At 48.3% G+C, this 20,855-nt stretch overlaps 1 protein-coding gene across 5 annotated transcripts in view; it reads left to right on the top strand.

Moving 5' to 3' along the window:
• Positions 1 to 20,855, top strand: part of EXTL3 (exostosin like glycosyltransferase 3) — a 128,266-nt gene that overhangs the window by 9,862 nt on the left and 97,549 nt on the right. For 2 of the 5 annotated variants that reach the window (XM_050314757.1, XM_050314758.1), the window contains exon 1: positions 10,445 to 10,651. The exons of 2 other annotated variants lie outside the window; for them this stretch is intronic. The gene's annotated coding sequence lies outside the window, so the exon portion shown is untranslated. Of the gene's footprint in view, positions 1 to 663; positions 709 to 10,444; positions 10,652 to 20,855 lie in introns of those variants that run through there. One more of the 5 variants, XM_050314760.1, reaches the window with a different exon arrangement.

Genomic DNA, 20,855 nt, shown 5'->3' with positions numbered 1-20,855 from the left:
TTTGAAGGCGGCAAGTGGTGTATAACAGCTCCATGTTTATTAATGGCCTGGCTTAGTGTGATGAGAATTTTTTACAGCTGAGTTCTGCTACTTCATTGATCTCACCCAGCTGTGCCAGCTGCTGACGCCCAGTTCCCTGGCCCACCATCCTCTGATCCAGGGAGCCTTCCCTCTCCTTCCTCCTCCAGCAAGTTCTGCTTCCACTGGCCCCCTGCCACAGCATACGCTGAGTTTAAATCTGGTTCTGTGTTTTTGGCTTCGTTCCCCCTAAATGTTTTCAATTTTCTTGGCTTTAACTGATCCCAGTGGCATCTTTCTTATGATGCACTTTATTCTACTGCTTCAAGTGCAACAACACTCCTGAAGTTCAGCCTATTTTTAATTCCCAAAACCCCCCCCCAAAAAAAAAAGGCAGAGCGTAGTATTGTTCTGTCAGTGGTGGGAGAAAGGGAGGGTTTTTCTTCGCCTTTAAATGTGGTTGAATTTAAAACTCGACACACGTAGTGGTTTTAGTGGAACTCTGCTGTAATTGGAAGGGCAGATTGTTGTTTGTTCTTGCTCTCTGGGGGAGCCAGGACTGGTATTGATTAAACACAAGTATTGCCACGTGTCGGAGGGGCTGAAAGTACCTCGGGACTGGTGAGCGAGGAAGACTTGGAGAAGATCTTGGTGAGGAAGCTGAAGCAGCTTTCTAGGGCTCAGACTGAGGTAACGTTTACTGGGGACAATCCCTGATCCATAGGATGTGCGTTCTGCTCCGGGTCAAATCCCTCACCGCTCCGGCCGGAGGGATTTCTGTTTATTCTCCAGTTTGTCCCTCTCACTGACTCCGTGTGGCTGCACTTTCAGCCTCCCTGCCTGGTTCTGTGGCCGATGGGGTTTCCAACTGGTGTGGTGGTGTCAGTTCCTGGGAGCAGGAATTTCTGGGAGGGGAGGGAGGGCAGTGAGAGTGTGCTCGGGGTTGTGTGAGTGCCCTCTCTTTCACAGGTGGCTCAAAGAAAGCGTTTAATGAAGTGGTTTTTGCCACTTTTCACTTTTACTCGAGCATCAGCTCTTCCTTTGCAGGAGAATAGAACCTAATTTTGTTTCAGGTTCTGAAAACCTGCAGACGTGCTGAGTAGAGAGAAATTGGTTCTATTTATAGGCTGCAGAATTCCTTTGTACAATAAACCAGTTTGTTTTAATTTAAACTATGTATTCAGCACATTTAGCTTTATTTTATTTAGCTACAAGCCCGACATGTCTTTTTTTCTGCATTCTAATTGGTTTTTTAAATTTGTGACATAAAACCCAAGTACAGTTAAAAAGTCAGACGAGTCATTAAGAAACTTCATTTACCGTTTTTAACATCAAATGTGTTGACTTGCATAGTTTATTAATTTTTACAAATGCCCAACTGTAAAAATAGAACAGCTTTGCTGTTCAGGGAAAGACCTGATTTATGGAGGAATAAGCCTGGGTTGTTCTCCACCAGCAAAAATCAGCCTTTCATTAAGAAAAAAAAACAAAAAACCCCCAAAACATGCAAAGTAAGAGAGTTTAAATCAATCAGAATTGAAGTATTTTGCTCTGTTTTGCATCAATAAATCCTGTATTCACGGGAGAAAAGGTGGGATGGTTGAAGAAGGATTGGCAGGCAGGTTAGCAATGCTGTTCCTCAAGGCATAAGGAGCAGTGTTAATCAAGGTATTGACTAATGACAGAGCAAGAAATTATGGGATTTGGAGATGTCATCAAAAGAGGGAAAACAGGAGATCCCAGGAGAAGAATGGCTGACTTCAGGACTGTTTGTCTCTAAGCAAATGCGAGTCCTTGTGATGCAAACCCTGATGGAAAGTTGGGATTTCTGCGCGGGAATTGGAATGTCTTAATCGATCATAGGATAATTTTGATGTCCTGGTGGTAGAGACACACACCAGGATCACATTTGTCAATGGAGTTATTTCCACGAGTGACAAGGGAATGCCACTGCAACAGGTTTTGGTGAGGCATGGCTTAAAATGCACTCTGCATTCCTTGTCCCCAGGACAAGGATTGATTTCAGCTGTGCAAGGTGCCAGGGGAGGGTATCTGCTAGAAATGATCTGGAGAACGGGGGAAATCTGGTTCCCAAAGTGATTAAAGGAGCCTGCATGGTAAGGTGGTGACAAAAAAAGGCAGAGAAAAATTATATTCCTTTCTCTATAAATACACTGGCGTAAATAGCAGAGAGGGAGAAGAGTTATTTAAATTAAATGACAAATCTGGCACAGCAACAAAAGGCTCTGAAGAAGTTTGGGCTGGAAAAGAGCGGAACAGACTCAAACTAAGGGAGGTGCTTGAAAAGCCACCTAATGGGAATTGTGTAAAGGGCTAAAAACCTGATTACTGTGAAGATGGAGCCTGATAAATGTATTAATGGGATTATGCAATCTGGTTGACTTCAGTATTAAGGGATCAGACTCCGGATTTCCGGTCCTGTGCTTTTGCAAATACTCTTAAGAATCCTGCAGGTAGGAGAGGAAAAAAAAAAACACAGAGGGTTTTATTTTAAGGAATATTTTAATTCTGGTTTAGCTTGGAGCCGGTTTCTCTGTTTCTAATGCTCTAATAACTGAATTGAGACAGGAGGAAATATCCTCCTGCACTGGGAAAAAGCAGCAGCTGGCACCTGCTTCCCTGTTTTAGTGGTGGGTTTTGGCAGCAGGCCTGTACCTCTTAGATATATATTTTTTTAGAAAATTTTAAAGCCTTTTGGTACATTGCAGTCAAGTTAGGCCTTGAAATAGATGGTGCTCAAGAAGCTGGCAATTATTTGTTATTATTTCCCTTTGTAACGTCGCTTTTTAAGAAACCTGCAGCACTTAAAGCTCACGAGTGTTTGTTATCGATCCCCTTATTGATCCCCATTTCCCCCCCCTTTACAAATAGTCCCCGGGTTCCTTGTTGCATCGCTAAAATCCCAATAAATAAGAGCAGCTGCCTTTTTGGCAGGAGGCAGCAGTTACTTTGTCAAAGGTGGGTGCCGGGGTGTTTTAGCACAGGATAACTTTGATCTCACGGGGCACTTTCCGCTCCGTCTTTCCAGGCATTTTGTGATTTGATTCAGACTCTGCTCTCAAGCCTTGGCTCTGATCAATAGCTGGGCCTTCCCTCCGTCCTTCAGCAGAGATGTTTTGCACGGAGGTCTCTGTGATTCCAGAGGGATGCTGGTTGGAATTGGTTGGTATTGACGGGATGCCGTGTGGGTACAGGAGAACATCAGATGCACATCGGCACTTTCCAACACGGGGATGAGGAGGCTCATTCCAGCACTTCTCAGCTTTTATTATGAAAATTTCTGAATTTTAGTGGAGGGACTGTGTGGATCTCTTAGAAATCCTTGCTAGGATTTGACATTTTGGCAACCTGGAAGAGGATGGAGCAGCTCAGTTGGCTTTTCACTGCCTGCTTGGGGAGGTTGGAGGCAAGTTTTCTTGGAGCCCACCCTGCCTTCACCCCGACATTCTGTGCTCTCCTTGTTGCTCAAAGGCCTCACCTGTATCAGCAATAGTGTGGCAGCAGGACCAGGGCAGTGATTCTGCCCCTGTGCTGGTGAGGCCACACCTCGAGTGCTGTGTCCAGTTCTGGGCCCCTCAGTTCAGGAGGGACATGGAGGGGCTGGAGAGTGTGCAGGGATGGGAATGGAGTGAGCAGCAGGAGGGGCTGGGGGAGCTCAGGCTGGAGAAAAGGAGGCTCAGGGGGGACCTTCCAGCTCTTCAACTCCCTGACAGGAGGGGGGAGCCGGGGGGGAATTGGGCTTTGCTCCCAGGGAACAAGGGACATGACGACGTAGTCTTAAGAGGTTTAGGACATCGGGAAAAATTTCTTCACAGAAAAGGTGATTAGACATTGGAAGGGGCCGTCCAGGGAGGTGGTGGAGTGCCCACCCCTGGAGGTGTCACTCAGTGCTCTGGGCTGGGTGACAAGGTGGGGATGGGTCACAGGTTGGACTCCATGAACTCAGAGGTTTTTTCCAGCCTGGATGATTCTGTGATCTCTCTTCAGTGTGGGGGCTTGACCATGACTATCTCCAGCATGTTCTCATTGCTTCCCACGTGCTTTTTATTCGCTTTCTCCATCCGGGATGCAAATGGCAGATGGTCTTTCTTGTTTACTTTCAAGGTCCTCTCATTGGAGCCTTTCAGCTTCTCAAACTAGTTCATTTAATCACCTCAACTTTCCTTTTTTGGGACTGAAAACCTTGCTTTTATTTTGCTTATACCAGTTTGTGGACAAGAGGCTCGAACTGAGTGATCCCAAGCAGCTTTTATTACAACATCCTCACTGTTTGCCAAAAGTCCACAGCAGAATCACCTCTGGTTTGCTCAGTGCCTACTTTGTGAAGAGGTCAGTCGGCAATTACATCCCAGACTTACAGGGCCCCGCTGCTGGTATTTTATCTTCCTTCTGTAGCTGGAATTTAAGGCTCCCTAATCAGCCAGTTCCTGGGAGTATTTCTTTCTCTCTCTCTCTCTCTGGTCGGTTTTAAAAGCTCTCTGCACACATCCAAATCCAGCGGTGGGGTCTCCAGCGGACCTCTTAACACGATGTCCCAGCAGACAGCCTTTCCCAGGCTTTTCCCAGGGTGACTCTAATCCAGAGCGACCGTTTCATGCCCGCCATCGCTTTGGATCTCCAGCACACGCGGGTGATTCACTCAGCTCACAGAGAGAACTGCGGAACAGTGTCCCAAAAGATTATTTAAAGAGAGTTCGGGGAGTGGATCTGGGGTGACCGTGGGTACTGTGCGTGCTCAGGGCTGACTCTGGGGGCTCTGAGGTTGGGTTTTTTTTTTCCTTACATGTTTCCCAGCTGCCTGTACTACACGGCGATGATAATGTCTAACAGATTGTTTTCCTGCCGAGGAGGAATTATCCCTGGTTTACACTGTGGTAACTGAACCCGGGGACAAATGGAACAGCTGGCTTAAGCACAGGTCTGTGTGAGCAGAGCCCGCGCTCCCTGAGCCTCCTGTCTTTTCAAGCACTCTCAGCAACCTGGCAGGTTGTCAAGGCCCCTCAGATTGTGTGGACTCGAGGGTGAGCTGAAGTGCTGGAGACTCCCAGCCTGCAACAAAAAAAAACCCACACGCTGGAAATGCTGCTTTTCTCCTTTACTGAACTGCTTGGTTTGCAGTCACTTTTAATTTAAGTTTAGACAGTGCTGGATGCTTAATTAAAAAAAAAAAAAAAAAAAAAGAAGATGCTTTTGGTAGACAAGAGTGTAATGGCCAAGCTCTGCTGCAGTTACAACATGTACATGTTTGGGGATTATGTTATGTACAAGTGAAATGATTGGTTTTTAACTCCTGTTTAAGTATAGTTCAAATTACGGAATATTTAGTGGAGCAGAATAAGTGGTTGCCTGCCAGCTTTTTCATACCAGTGGTTACCAGATGTGCCTGTATTTAGAACCTCACCATCTGCTCCAGAGTGGAATTTGGGGGTAGTCTAGGTATGTGGATGTGTCTTCTTCCTTGGGTACCTCTGGAAAACTTCAAAGCGTCCGTTTTGAGATGAAGGGGAGGCGTGGTTAGCTGTAATAGTCGAGGAATTCCAGGGAATTTTACAGAAATGCAGCTTATCCCTCAGTGCAGCAGGGCTTGGAAGGGGAGGGAGCCTTAAGCAAAGAGGCAGTGGTGGTATTTTGTGCCGTTAGTCGGACATTGCCAAGATCCACTCGGAGTTTTCCTTGGCTGTCACCAGGCTGGGGCTGCTGCTTCCTGCTCTGGATCGTGTCTTTCTGAGGAGAAACCCAGAAATTTCTGAAATTTCCAAGCCCGTTGCAGTGTGGAAGTCTGTCATGGGATTTTTTTTTTTTTTAATTATTTCTGTAGATAAGATTTATTTAGATAATTTCTTTTGCTGCAGGATTAGTATCGAATTGCTGTGAGCTGTTACAGGCAGAAGAGGAAGGAAACCTTTACCCACACACACCACGTTGAGCTCCACCAAAGCCAGGAGCTGCCTGTCCTACTGAAACTCATTTGCTGGTCATTTTTGGGGATGGGGGAAACCATATTTTGGTCAACAAACTACTTGTGAAAAATGTTCACCCAGTGCTAATAACAGCCTTTGGTTGCTAATGAACTGGGACATACTGGGGGAGGAGGGAAAGCTCCACGTGTCTCTACCCACCCAGTATCTCGTGGTTTATTTGTCACCACTGCCCAAATCTCTCAAAAAAACTTTACTTCCATATTGCTGAAATATGAAAATGACCCTTTTTGGGCGTTGTGGTTTTTGTGAAGGAAAGAACATGGTGTGGTTATGTCTGGTTTTATAAACAAAGCATGATGGCAGGGGGGTGGAAAGAGATGGTCTTTAATGTCCCTTCCAACCCAAACCATTCTGTGACTCTGTGGTAATACAATAATTTAATTAATTTATCTGGAATGTTTATTTTTAGTCAAACATCTGGTGGGGCCACTCGACATGCTCCAGGGGTGATCCATAATATTCCACTTTGAACAAAACTTTCTACCTCATTTCTTGCCTCGTGATTTTTCTTTTACACAGCCAGGTAAAATAAAAAAAAACCCCACAACTGTGCCCTCATTAACAAGGGAACAGGCATTTCTTTCCCTCACCCCATGTAACCCCCAGGCAGTGTCCTCCAGCATCTTGCCAAAAGCTTCCACTGCTTTTATAGACTTATTTTCATCTGCCATCAGGATCTGGTTGCCCTGTGCAGGATGCTGATAGTTCTTTGTGTTCGCTCTTTGGATCCCAGCTGGGGCTGCACCGGCTCCAAACCAGAATTAGGACTTTGGAGGGAAGAGCCTTTATGTCTGTGTGTCCATTCCTATGGTAACTTTTCCTTTCCTGGTTGCCACCGAGTGTTTGATTTTGTGTTCCAGCCCTTGCTCTGCTTTATGGCCAGCAGTGGGTGTGTTGTTACAACACTCCTTGTGCCCATGGGGTCTTCAAAAGTGCTTTATTTAACTGTCCTGAGATGCCTTCACCTACCCCTGAAATGCAGCTACTTCAGCTGCAAAGCCTGGCAGCTGCTCCAACAGCAGGAGCACGACCAGGCTGCTGCTTTTAAGACATAAAGTAAGGAAAGGAGGAAAAAAAAATAAATGCCATATCCATTAAAAAACTGCAGGGAGAATGCAAATTGTCAGAATGTAATTACCTAAACTGGAGTTTGGCCAGCACTCTAGATTAACATTTCCTCCTGGAGCATGCCCTGGGATACCTGATGGCCAAAAGAAGTTGGAGTCTCAGCAGGATTAAAAATTGAGCTTTGCTGTGTAGTCCTTCAGTAGTGGTTGAGAGATGTAGATAATCTATTTAGCACCTACAGCACCCTGGGGCTAAAAAGTGGCTGAATCCTCTGAAATCCGATAGGAGTGTCTGAGGTTGAGAGTGCGGTCTGAAAACGTTCCATGGAACTTGTAAAATCCACAGATGGTCCAGCCTTGGAACTGTCTCCTGCGGGAAGGAGGAGAAAGAAGTTAAAAAAGATGTACCAGAAGGATTGCAGCAGGGAAAAAGATGGAAGCTCAGGGTCCTCCCCCCACTCCCCCCGACTGTTGTTCCATGTTTTTCCGAGGTTTATTTCAGGCCATGGAACTGTGCCATGGAAATGTGCATTAGCTGGCTCTGAAGCTCCTTAATACCTGCTTGAAATGACTCAGGGTAATTTAGAGCAGATTGGAGGCACCAGGATGCAAGACATGCTTAGGAGGAAGTGGGATGAGGAGCAGGGAATTCGATGTGGGTAAGGAAAAGAGTGGGGACCTTTTGAAGCAGAGAGGAGGACACAAAGGTGTGATGGCATTCACTGCGCTCAGTTGCAGCTGCCAACTCTAGAGCTACTTAAAATGTAATATCAGGGAAGTTCCCAGCATGAAGTAATACAGGGGTGTCTAAAGAAGTGATTCTGTGAGCAGAATCCCTGAATAGTTTGGGTGGGAAGGGACCTTAAAGCTCATCCTGTTCTATCCCCTTCCATGGGCAGGGACACCTTGTACTATCCCAGGATGATCCAAGCCCCATCCATCCTGGCCTTGGACACTTCCAGGGATCCAGGGACAGCCACAGCTTCTCTGGGCAACCTGTGCCAGAGCCTCACAGGGAAGAATTTCTTCCTAAAGGTCGAACAGAAGGGGCAGGATCTGAACTGCAGCTGGTTTTTAGTTGGCTTTGCGTTGCACCTGCACCCTTCCATACAGCAGGATTAGTATTTTCAGACCTCCAAATCCAACTAAAAGTCAGTGTGGAGTTTCAAAGTCTTGAGCAGGACTGGCACTATGCACTGAGTCTGTTTCTTTGGGAAAACAGGTTGAGAAGCTGGTAGGAGTAAAAGGCTTCTCCTTGCCAGGAAGGAGTCAGGCAGCCTTCTCTGCAACTTCATTTCTTCTTTAAACTATTATTCATCATAGCTTATAGACTCTGTCCTTTAGGATCCACTTCTGATGTGGAAATTTTGTGTGTGTTCTCGAATACTGTATATGAGAAATCACAAGCCCAGATAGCAGCAGAGGTGGGAAATAAAGGCATTTGAACACGGCATTTTTTTTTCTTTGGGATATACAGAAGGCAGCGGAGCAGTGGATTTTTCACTTGGTGGAAGGGAAGCTGAGAACTCCCCTTTAATACTGATCTCCTATTAGAGTAAGAAAGGTAAGCACACAGAGAAGGGGATTAAATCTGAAGGTGTCTTCGTCAGTATAATCTGTAATAGCCTTGATAGTGCTTTCTGAAAGAGAGACTTGCCAGACCGGCTGCTGATCCTGACAGCTTGTTTTCTTTAGGGAGCTGGGAGAAGAATTGGTCTCTTCAGTCGTGTCCCGAAGTGCACGTTCTCCGCTGGTATTTCTCCCTCAGTGAGGTCCTGAAGGGAATTATTGTCTCCCTCTTTCCTCCTGCAGAGCTACAGGTAGATCTCAGGGTGGAACACAAAACCCTGAGCCAAAGTGGGAGCAGATGTGTGTGGTAGGACACACGTGGGTGTGTTTCAACGATTCGGATGTTAATTTTGTCTTTATACTGTGCGATACAGTCATAGTCTTTTTTTATTATTATTATTTTTTCTTTTTTTTGCCTGAAAAAATATGAAAGTATTGTTTCTTAGAGCCTTTGAACCTGCAGAACCCATTCCTGCCCTTCGGAACAGCACGCTCCCTGCAAGGGAAATTGGATTTTGTATTGTTTATCAAAGGGTAGACCCGTGCCCCCGCCTTACCCCTCGCTGCTTTTTCATCTCAGGATAAAAGTTAGTTTCTCCTTGCATTCTTTACACATGTGTAAATGACTGTTAAAAAGTGCAGAGAGATGGAAAAAGCGGGTTTTTTTCCGCCGTTTTGAAGTGCTTATGTTTTATTAAAGCTGAGATTCCCGGAGCTTTGTGGCCAGAAACGCACCACCCTCTCTGCTCCTGGAGATAAAACCCTCTCTGTGAAAAACTCTCTAATTTACCCAAAGTTGTCAAGTTTGTGTGCTTTGGGGTGGGATTTGATTTCCATAGATATGAATGCCTTTCATGGAGCCCCTATAATATAAAATTAAAGCGCATAAACAGAGGATTGAGCGTGTTTGACGTGGTTTTGTTGTGAGAAGATGCTGGCACCATTACTTGCTTTTTTTTTTAATCCCCTTTATTTCACTATAGCTTTATTTTTTCCCTTTTGCTTCAGTCACCATCTGTTACATGTTATGTTTGGTACTTGTCGCTGTTTTTAACATAGACGCTGTGATTTAACAACGTTTAACCACTGATAACACTTAACACACATATTTTAAGATACTTTGTTCAGAGTAAGAGGCATATGCGACCTTCACGCAAACCCTCCAGGTTGGATCCGGGTATTATTTTGTAACAAACTCCAAGCCATTAGGGGTATTTTATTATCTGCGGATCAGCTTCCCACAAGCTCAAAGGGTATTTGGGGGACACACAGCGCTCTGTGGCCTGGAGCGAGCTCTGTGGGGTCACCCTCACGGGGGTTTTGGGGGACACACAGGGCTGCGTGGCCAGACTGGGCTCTGTGGGGGCACCTTTACGGGGTTTTGGAGAACACACAGGGCTGCGCGGCCACAGGGCTGGGCGGTGGCCGCTCCTTCGAGGCGGCATCGAGCACTGCCAACATGGCGGCTCCTCCCTGAGGGGAGGGGGTGTGAGGGACGGCGCGCCTTTTAGGCGGGAAAAGCGCCTCGGCGCGGCGCGCGTGCGCAGTGGTGGGAAACGAGCCGGGGCATCTTCGGCTCTTCTCGGCACGTTCCGGAGACGACAGTCTCCCCGCCTCTCAGGCCTTCGGCAATCTCCGCCCTTCCTTCGGGTATCTCCGCCTCCACTTCGGCAGTCTCCGCCCCTCCTTCGGTAATCTCCGCCCCTGCTTCGGCTACCTCCGCCCTCCCTTCGGGTTTCTCCGCCCCCCCTTCGTTAAGTTCCGCCACCACTTCGGCAGCTTCCGCCGGTTCGGTCGGAAATGGCCGAAGACGTGCGAGACCCAGCGGTTTAAGGGGAGAAGACCGGCCGGCTTTTCGGAACAAACCAACTGTGTCCGGCCCGGAGGGGGGGGAGCAGGGGAGGGCGGACGGAGCGGGAAGACAAGGCAGCGGCTATGGCTCCCCCCCCAGCCCCTCGCGGCTCCGCCGGGAGGGCGAAGTGAGGGCGCCGAGAGGTAGGGGCGGACCGTACCGCGGACGGGGAGAGGGGGAAGGAGGGGGGAGAGCGGTAACACCACCCCTCCGGCACCCCCCCGCGGCAGCCCGTGGGGCCGGGTGGGTGCGGGAGTGGTACAGTCCGGGGGAAGCCCCCTGAGACGGCCGGAGGTTGGGGGGGGGGCTCGGCTGGAGCGGCCCTGAGGGGCAGGAGGGGATGGGAGGCTGTGAGGGGGTCTCTCAGGGCTGGGGGCACGGTGAGGAGGCCCTTCAGAGCTGGGGGGGCTTTAAGGGGATCCGTCAGAACTGGGGGTATGGTGGGGGTGGTTCCTGAAGGCTGGGGGAAGGGGGGCTTTGAGGGGGAACCCTCAGGGCTGGGAGCTGCTGTGACGGGGGTCCCTCATGGCTTAGGCGACTGTGAGGGGGTTCCCTTAGGGCTGGGGGGGCTGTGAGGGATCTCACCGAGCAAGGGATACTCCAGGCGGGTGAGGGTCCCCAAAAGGCTGGAGGGGGAGCCCCTCAGGGTTGGGGAGGCTGTGAGTGGGTCCCTCACAGCGTGAGGGGCGTTGTGGATGTCCCTCAGCGAGGCATCTGCGTGCGAGAGGGTCCCCCCACAAGGCTGGGGGTGAGGGGGGGCTGAGAGGCGTTGTGGGCGTCTCACAGAGCGAGGGACCCTGTGGGGTGGGGAGGATCCCCACAGCGATGGGGGGATCGCTGGCAGGGGGCTGTGATGGCACCTGGTGCCCAGGAGCTGCTGATGGGCTCCCGCTTTCCTGCCCGCCCTCCCTCCTGCATCCCTCAAGGATCTGGAGACCCCCTTGTCCTGCTTGCCTGTGCATCCCCAGGGCTTTGGGGGGTGTTTTGTGTCCCTCCGGTAGTGCAGCCCCTCGGTCCCTTAATTCTAGTCCCTGTGGTTCTTGCTGGGGCTTTGCAAAGGACGAGGCTGTCGCCTCTCTGGGCTTCTCAGCACTGCTGGTGTTGTGCTCCTGTGAGTTGTTTGCTGAAGTTGAGGTTCGTGTTGTTCTTTTTTTTTTTTTTTTTCCCCAGTTGTTTTCCCCCACATGAGGTCTCTTCTTGCTCAAAAAAAAAAACATCGGGGGCTTAACTCCACCAAATATTTTACCAGTGTGGGGATAATAGGTTACTGCTGACAGTGTAACACCCCTGTCATGTTGGTCCAAACCCAAACAATTCGGAGCCTGGAGGAGCTGGAAATGGTTCAGAGAGTATTTAGGATTCACAGAGATGCTGGAGAAGCTGTTCTGTGTTTAAATCCAAACACTGGGAGCCTCAATGACCACTCTGTGACCTCCTGTTGCCTTTGCACGCACCTGATAAATCCTGTGTGTTGATAGCGGGGTACAATAACTTGCCTTTAAAATGTCTGGGTTTCTTGTGCTGCAAGTCTCACATGCGTGTGGGGGAGATTAAATAACTTTGTTTCCTGACAGGGGTGTCACATGCAGGTGATTATCTTGCAGATATTTCTGTTCTCCTGGAGGAATCTGTGATATCTGAGATAGTAACGTCTCAGAAGGTGGGGTGTGTTCTCTGCACGGCTTGTATCAAGTACTGAGTAATCTTCAGCTCGTTTCTATGCAGAAATAGCATCAGAAATGAGCCACAGCCTGATAATGTGATGATGGGGAGAGAGATTTGTCTCCCCCTGACAAGTCCCTTAACTTCATGTACCATCTGAGAGCCCGGTTGTGCAGCGTTATCTGTACCCACTCCCGGCTTTGGGATGCCTCTTCTTTTCCGTTTTTCCTTCCAGAATGGGGTGTTTGCACGGGTTCAGCTGAGTGTCCAGGGATTCTGGAGCAGGACTTGTCTTCCCTGAGCAAATTTTTCCAGCTGCTCAGCTGTGGTACAGACAGTTCTTGAACTCCTTGATGCCTTGTTTTCAGGAGGGAAGTCCAAAATAGTCCTCTGGAATTCTCTGATTTTTTCAAGTGGGGACTGTTAGCTCTCCTGTTTGTTTACACGTGGGGATGGCTTTTGGCAGTTGTCAAGTCAGAGCAAAAGCAGAGAACAAGAAAAACATGATTGTTGAATTGCTTTCGCTTAGGCTGTGTCTCAGTGAGACATGGCAAAATTGGAGGGTTGTTTTTGTGCTGTTCAGGTGGGATGGGAAAGATCATCATCATCGTCTTCCCTTGGATATTTGTAGCGTGGATCTCTGGGATTGTGCAGCTGATGAGTTGAATGTTGTTGATGTATTCCCAGACTTTGCTTGCCCCTCCCGAGCCTGGTTTTCATCACTGTTACATCCTGAAACGCCACCTTAATCTTGAGTTTTCAGAGTTTGTCTCTCTCCTTCTGGCTGTATTATGTGTGTATTTGTTCTTTTTTCCTTCCATTCTCTGCTGCCTGATTTCTTTTTCCTCCTTGCTCTTCGACTCCCATCACCTCTCCCAGCTGCCTTGCCTGTTTTCCCAGGGCTTTCCTCCTGCTGCCCACAGTTAATGATTTCACCAGGGTGGGAATACTCCACATGTTACCTGTTCCATGCCAAGATCACAGCAGCCCATTGGGAATTGGCTCCTGGTCTGGAGGCAATTTTTCTGCTCTGGAAAGCCCCCAGAAACACTGAACTGGAAGGGACCTCGTGGTCATTGGCTGCTGTTTCCTGGGCAGCAGATGGGTTTTCCCAGTGCTTGCTGTCTCATTTCTTTACCTGTTTTCTGTGCTAAGCCCCCATTTTTTTGTCAGATTTTTGTTCCTTTTTTTTTTTTGTCAGGAACAGGCATTATGAAGCAGTTCCTGACTCTGGGATTTTGACTCAGGATGGCGTTTTTGGTGTTACTCTTAACAAGCGAAACCCACAGTGGGGTTCTTATGTCTTAACCACCCAACAAGCAAAATATTTGGGCTTTTTGTTTTCCTTCTTGTGAAAAAGGCAAGTGATACCCATCTTTTCAGTCCAGGCTGGCCTATCTCTGCTAGTGTGTGGCTTGGCAGTGGGGAAAAGCATTCCCATGGGATTCGGGCACACAGCTGGGCCTGCCAGTTGTCTCCTCCAACCCGTGCCGACACAGGCTGTGCTTGCTGGGCTAAAACCAGCACAAGTATAGCATGAATATTCCTGCAATTCAGACACATCCTCGAAAGCAGCGTTTTCTTCTTGGAGAGCACTTGGAAGAGCTGCTCACTGGGGCCTGTCGTGGCTGAGTTTGGCTCCTGCAGCTCGGCCGGGCTGTTGTCTCATGCACATGATTGATGGTGGTGGATGTTGCCTGAGAAGAGGTGCAAAGCCAATCTGGGGTTTTGGGGCTGGTTTGGGAAGGGTGAAGACAGAAGAAGGCTGTGCAGCTCCGTGGCTTGCAGGGAATCGATCCCTGGGCTGCCTTGGGTGTAGGAAGCCTCGGGCACCGGCCTCCCAGGTGAATGGGTGGTATTGCAGCACTTGCAGGGCCAGTTTGGAAGTGCAAATTGAAATCCCACTTTTGTGAAGTCACTGCTGTTGGTTAATTGATGCCTGTTACTGGCAAGAGCTGTTTAGAGATCTGACTAATCCATCTCAGGGTTAGGTTGGATATTGGGAAGGAATTGTTGGCTTTGAGGATGGGGAGGCCCTGGCAGGGGTTGTCCAGAGGAGCTGTGGCTGCCCCATCCCTGGAAGTGCTCAAGGCCAGGTTGGATGGCGTTTGGAGCAACCTGGGATAGTGGAAGGTGTCCCTGCCCATGGCAGGGGGTGGGAATGGATAATCTGTAAGGTCCCTTGCAACCCAAACCATCCTGGAATTCTGGGATCTCTCCCAGTAAATGGAAATCCGTTTCTCAGAACTCTGTTGACATAACCAATAGCACCACAAAGTGCCCTGTCCCTCACTGATAAAAATTGAGTGAAGTACAGAAAATTGAGGCTTACAAAGGAATCATATCAATCCTTTATGTTTTTTGGGTGCTTTTATGGTTTTGGGAAACCCCAGCACTCCAAACCAACAGATAGTCTGTAGCCTCTAATGGATCTAAAGGACTTGTTTCTTTAAGACACGTTTTAATGAGTCTTATAATTTCTTAGTTCTTACACTCAGTTTCTCAAATGGTTGGAATCTTGTTGCCTGCAGTTGGGGGTGTGTGTTTTCTCTGCCCACCTCTGCCCTCCCCCTTCCCTGTGAATTTTGAAAATGTGTCACTTCTCTAATGCAAATGTCTACCCAAGAATAGTCTCAGAACGTGGGATAAACCCACGAACGCCAAGAAACCCTCTCAAGTTTCCTTCTAATAGAAAATATTAATAACTCTTCCCAGTGCACAAATAACATTTTCATTCCCTTATTTTGCACGGTGTCCAGCTGGTTATTCCTTTAACCCTCAAGAGTCTCATAAAATGCTTTCTTTTATGATTCAAAACACTGCCAGGTATCTTCTCATCTGACTTTCATCTTAGGGACAGTGGTAGTGCAGGGAGCCTGAGGTTTGTTGTTGTTGCTGCTGTGTTTTGGCACCAGCGTTGCCTGGAGTGTGTATTCCAGCATCTGACTCTGTTGGGATGATGAGCTGTCATTGCTGTTTGGTGCTGCCTCTCAGTGTGACATAGTCATCTCAGCTCTGTGCCGGAGTGCTGGTTATCTGGAGATTCATTTGGAAGGGAATTGCATTTATTTGAGAGCCAGAATGCCACAGAGCAGGAAACCCTTTGCTCTACAGGTGTTGCCTTCCTGAAGGAACATTTCTTGACAGGTTGAGTAAATCCAGTCAAACAGACGATGGACACTTAGTATGGGAATTGGCTTCTCTACATCCAACATCCTCTGTTACGTTGTCCCATCAACACCTCTCCATTTCCAACATGAAGAGAAGCTTTTCTTTTCCCCCATCCCATATGTATCCCACCTTCTGGGCCCAGATTGGAGTGTGATGGAATTCAGCACGTCACTGGACGTGGGAAAAGACTCCCTTTATCTTCCCCACCCGTGATTCAAAGCCTCCACGTCGTATGGAAGGCAGGGCTGGGATTTGTGCACGTCTTTTAGCGTTTCTATTCCGGGCACGAGGAAGTCATTATGCTGCAGGGCTGCTCTGTGTGGGCACTTAGTGGGAAGTGATGTGTTCTGGATTGTGGAGGAGATGCTGTGGAGCTCTGCTGACATGCAGATGATGCCTGGAAAAGGTTGGCATGGAAGCGTTGGAGCTTGTGACAAGGAGAGCTGCCAGCCAAGTGCAGAGCCTCGGAGTTGAGAGCAGAGCCTAAAATATACAGAGCAGCGCTGGGAGCCTCTTGCTGAGGGGTCTGTAAAGTCTGAGCAGAGCAGTCCTGAATCCCCTACCAGAACCTTTCTGTCTGCAGGGAAACTTGTAAAGGTCTGCAAGTGAAATAGGCCAGAAACCTTTGATATGAGTGGAGGAGTGACATCAAAGCTGGGCTGTGTAAGCAGCAGGTGGGCAGAAGTCAGGACAGTGTGTGATCCTGTGCTCCTCATTTCGAGGTGATTCGCTGGCCAGGCATAACGCTGACTCCCAGAAAAGCATTGTACATCTAATAATATATGCCAGGGAATAGGTTAACATCGTTCTCAGATAATTAATAAAGATAGCAGTTCCAGAGCAAATGGGAAGGGGAAAAAAAACCAACCCATGCATTGTTTAGGAAAGATATTTCTTTCCTAAGGCATCTCTCTTGGGAAGACCTCGGTACTTGTAAATGATTCTGCCGCCTACCTCGTGTACCTTCATTTTAATGTGGGGATGGGGGAGGAGCCAGTATCGGAAAACCAGCCAGAGATGGATGCCTTGGAAAGCTGCCACTAATTACTGTGGCGTCTGACAATTAGCTGTTGTTAAGCCTTTCCTTGCAAGTTCTCCACGGTGCATCCCGAAACAAAAACAGGGACCTGGAGAAAGGAAAGGCGAGAGCTGTCCTTGTGATGATCGTGTAGGGTGGTGGTTGTTTCAGAGCAGAAGATGGAGTTGATTCTGACGTGGCGGTTCCTTTCCAGCAGAGCCGGTCAGGTTTGATGGATCCAGGAGCTCTGGGGTTGTTTGTCGTAGCCTGCAAACTTCTTACACCTCCTACCTCTAAAACAGCTTTGGGGCTGCCTTTCTCCGGGGGAAAGCTGTAAATCAGCAACATCTGCAGAGCGTTACTGGTGGTGTTAATTACAGAATTCTTAACAAAGATCAAGACGGGCGAAAAAGATTCGAAGAAATCTTTAGGTGGTTTCTCGCAGTTGCCTCCAGGGTCCTCTGACTTTGGTTTCACTTCGTGGTGGTGATGAATAGCACCAGGGCTTTTGCAAGTGTCTCAGGGGTGTAGTTAGTGGGGAGTAACAACTGAGCTGGAACTGGCAGGTATCTCAGGGCTTCTGCACTGAGCTGATTTCCCCCCCATCCCTCAGAATCAACCCTGCTCTTTCTCTGGAAGGAGGAAGAGGGGACAGAGGTGATTTTAATTAGAAAGGCCAAGCCAGGAAATTATTTCTTCCTTGTCCAAGGAGGTGGTTTTGCATCGGTTGGTGGTTTCAGATGACATCTCTCGGGTGGCCGTGCCCAGAGCACCTTCTGGGGTACTTTATCCCAGCATGAGCCAGGCTTTGCACCGACTTGCACCTCTGCTTAATTCCATTGCCTTGGAAGGAGTGACAGGTAATCTCCAGACAGATCTGGGGCCTGTTTTAATGTGCACCCCAGGTCTCTGGTACATGCACTGACACGTGAGCCTTTGGGGTCCCACCAGCAGCAGCTCTGGCCGGGACAGAACGTGGCAGCTGTTTGACAAATGGAGTGGAGAGGGAGTTGTTATAAAAACAGCCAAAGTGAATTTCCTCCTCTCAAAACTGATTAAAGCAAGAGCAGCGTAGCAAATGTTTCTTGTGAGCTCGGTGTTGCTTTGCAGGGGAGTCTTGCTTGGGCACTTTGCTGTCCCTGTACCTATTCTTAGCCTGTTTACCAAGAGCTGTTGTGTGTGTGCATTCAGGGAGCTCTGTGTTAACTCGTGCTGTGTACAGACTGTTTGTGTGGAGCCTTGTGAGGAGAGAGGGGATTATAGCTGAGCTTTTCTGTCACCTCCTCCTGCCTGTGTGCTTTGTAACTGCTGAGGAAATGCAGGTTAAGGTTTCCATAGTATCTGAGTGTATCTCAGAGCTTGTGTGGTGTGGGGAAGAGCTGCCTGGTCCTCGCTGGCACTGACCTTTGAATCGGAGATGGGTGACATGGTTGAACTGGTTTCGTGGCTTGCTGCTAGAAGGGATGGCCTTGGTCCCTCTTCTCTCCCACCTCTGCAGTCCCTGCCATTTATATGAACCTCAGTGAAGTGATTCAGTTTGATAATCCAACAGCAAAGGTGCTGCTTGTGGAGTTTGCAGGCGGTGTTGGGGGGTTCCCTTAGCAGCAGAATAGAGTGATGGAGTCTCTAGGCTCTCCTTCTCCCCTTTTCTACTCTTAGTTCGCTGTCTTAATGCTCCTGCATTAGGATATTCCTGTCCTGAGTCCAACCTGGCTCTCTCAAGATGAGATACACGAGCTGTGGCAGTGCCTGAGGAGGGGATCCACTCACATGGCAGGGCCTATCTGCATTTAGATAATTTTACCCAGCTCTGGGACTCTGAATTTTGCTGTCCTGAGGGGCAGATGGTTTGGTTCGGTCACTCAGGAAGGCAAAGCGAGAGGCAGAGGATGAGAAACTGGGCTTGGTGCTCCTTGGCTGTTTGAGGAGGAGTGATGGGGATGGGTACCTGCTGCTTGGGGTGGGTTATGGCAGTACAGAGTCAGGGAACTGTTAAGGTTGGAAAAGACCTCCAAAATCCAAAGATGAACCCAGCACTGCCAAGGCCACACGAACCCATGTCCCCAAGTGCCACATTCACATGCTTTTTGAACACTTCCAGGGATGAGGACTCCACCACTGCCCTGGGCAGCCCCTTCCAACGCCTGACCACCCTTTTGGGAAAGAAATTGTTCCTAATATCCAATTTAAAGCTTCCCTGGCACAGCTGGAGGCTGTTTCTCCTTGTCCTGTCCCTTGTTCCCTGGGAGCAGAGCCCAATGCCACCACCCCCCCTAACTTCCCCCTCCTGTCAGGGAGTTGCAGGGAGTGAGAAGACCCCCTGAGCCTCCTTTTCTCCAGGCTGAGCCCCCCCAGCTCCCTCAGCCGCTCCTGCTGCTCCAGCCCCTTCCCCAGCTCTGTCCCCTTCCCTGGACACCCTCCAGCCCCTCCCTGAGTCCCCCACCCTGAGTCAGGGGGCTGCTCCAGTGCCCTTTTTGTGTTCCCTGCAGATCCACAGCCTGCTCAGGACCAAGGAGGGGAATTAATGAAAGGGGTGGAGGGGTTTGTTCTAAACGAAGGTGCTGAATGGGCAGGAATAGTTGGCCGTTGTTTGGGACTGTGAAGGTCACCAGAATCAGGTGCTCGTTTTTCAGCTCGGTGTTGCTGCTGGGTGAGCAGAGAGGTTTGTGCTGACACTCACAGTTCCTCTCGGTGGGGCCTGGACTGGCACTGAAGGAAGAAAACGCCCCGTTTTGAAGGCTCTTGGTAGCAAGACAATAAGAAAAAGGTGCAGTGGTAGAAATCTTTTCAGACTTGGGGGCTTCTTTTTTTAATTGCCTGATTTTTGTTTTGAAGTCTTCTCGCTCTGACTTCTGTTTTTCTGTTGTGAGAAGTGAAATTAAAAATCTCCTTTAGTTCCCATACATGGGAAGGAATGTTCTTCATCCTGGCCCAAGTTGAGCTGCAGATGGGATCTGGTTTTGGGAACTGTGTTATGCAAAAGCAGAGGAAGAGGAAACAAATAGTTTCCTACCCTCTTTGAAATGCAGTTTTAATGGTTTCTTGGTATTTATGTAATTATTTAATCTGCTGCCTGATCCTTGGGATTATTATTCTTTCCAAGTTGTAACTGGAGCAGTGAAGTTATCTTGTAAATTGGAAAAAAAAAATAAGAACTGGCATCTGTTGTTTGCAGAATTGCATTTTAGTAATTGTTTGCAGTGACCTTTTGGAATCTTGGAGAGAAAATTTGTTTGCTTGACTTTCTCCCAGATCTGCTCCTGGCTATCTCAGTATAGAGCAGAATTGAGTTGGTTTGGTTTTTTTTTTTTTTTTTAATTACATTCTGACAGCAAAGCCTGTTTTTCTGCGTGTGTTACAGTTGTGGCTTTTTTAAAGGTTAAGCTGTATTTAAACAGAACTTCCAGAGATGCAGTTTGCTGAAAAAATTTATTTTTTTTTTTAGCCAGAATTCCTTGTGCTGTGTATTATTACAAAATAATCCTTTATTTATTGATCTATTTTGTTTTTAATCTAAGGAGAAAATTCACAGAGTATTTTTGAATGTCTAGAAGTAATAGTGAAAGGACTGTGGGCTTTTTGTTGGTTTCATTTAGGGCATTGTTTTTGTTTCATGGTTTTTTATTTGTATTTTGTTTGCCTTTTTAATTGTTGGGGTTTTTTTAGCTTTAGAGATTGTAAAGGGATTAGATCATAGTGTTAGATCAAACCTTTCCAGGTTTAGGGGAAAAAAATACCCCTTTTAAATGATTTTTTTTACAAATTTTTAGCAGAAGTCTTTTGAGCTCTCGTTCCTCGATGCCACTGGGTTGTGGTCAGAGCCCACTGTGGGTTTGGTGTGGAGGAAAATACCCAACAAACGAGGGCCTCTCTCCACACAAACCCTGCCTGCGTGAAACCTGCTTGTCTGAGGATGGGACTGCTGGTTCTTCCCTTCACCCTTCCAAAATCCTGCCGTTCTTCCTCCTTCCTCTCCAGAAATCTGACAGCTCCTGAGAGCTGGGGGGCAGAAAAACAGATTGTGGGAAACCTTTCCCTGTCAACTCCGCGCTAAGGCAGAGTCTCCCCGGCAGAGCCCCTTGCACCGTGCCTTGTCTGGAGCTGCTCCTGGAGGGGCTGGGAGAGCCTGGCCCTTCAAACACCCCAAAGAGGACTCCTTGAAACCCTCACCAGGGAGCAGGTGCTGCAAAATCAGCCTTCTGCCAGGTTTGGAGGGAATTGCACTGGTGGAGCTCTGCGCCTCTCCAGGGAAAATCGGCCTCCAAAATCGGTGTCCAAGCTGGAAAGGGAGAACAGACGCAAAAAGTATCTCTGGGTTTCCCTTCCTCTCAGCCTGATCCCTGAAAGCATCCCGAAGGACTGAAACGCTGGAGTTATTTGCATAAGTGACAAAAGAGTGGAGGAATCAAATGGGGTCCAGCCACGTCTCCTTAAATCCCCCCTGACCTGGAGCTGGGTGAGCAGGAGCCCGTGTGATTTCAGCCCCGTAATCAGGC

Source organism: Myiozetetes cayanensis, unplaced genomic scaffold, assembly GCF_022539395.1.
Source record: "Myiozetetes cayanensis isolate MyiCay16 unplaced genomic scaffold, myiCay2020 scf2-11, whole genome shotgun sequence".
In the NCBI taxonomy this organism is placed as follows: Eukaryota; Metazoa; Chordata; class Aves; order Passeriformes; family Tyrannidae; genus Myiozetetes; species Myiozetetes cayanensis.
The sequence above is the reverse complement of the archived record's forward strand: the minus strand, read 5'-3'. Positions and strand labels throughout refer to the sequence as shown.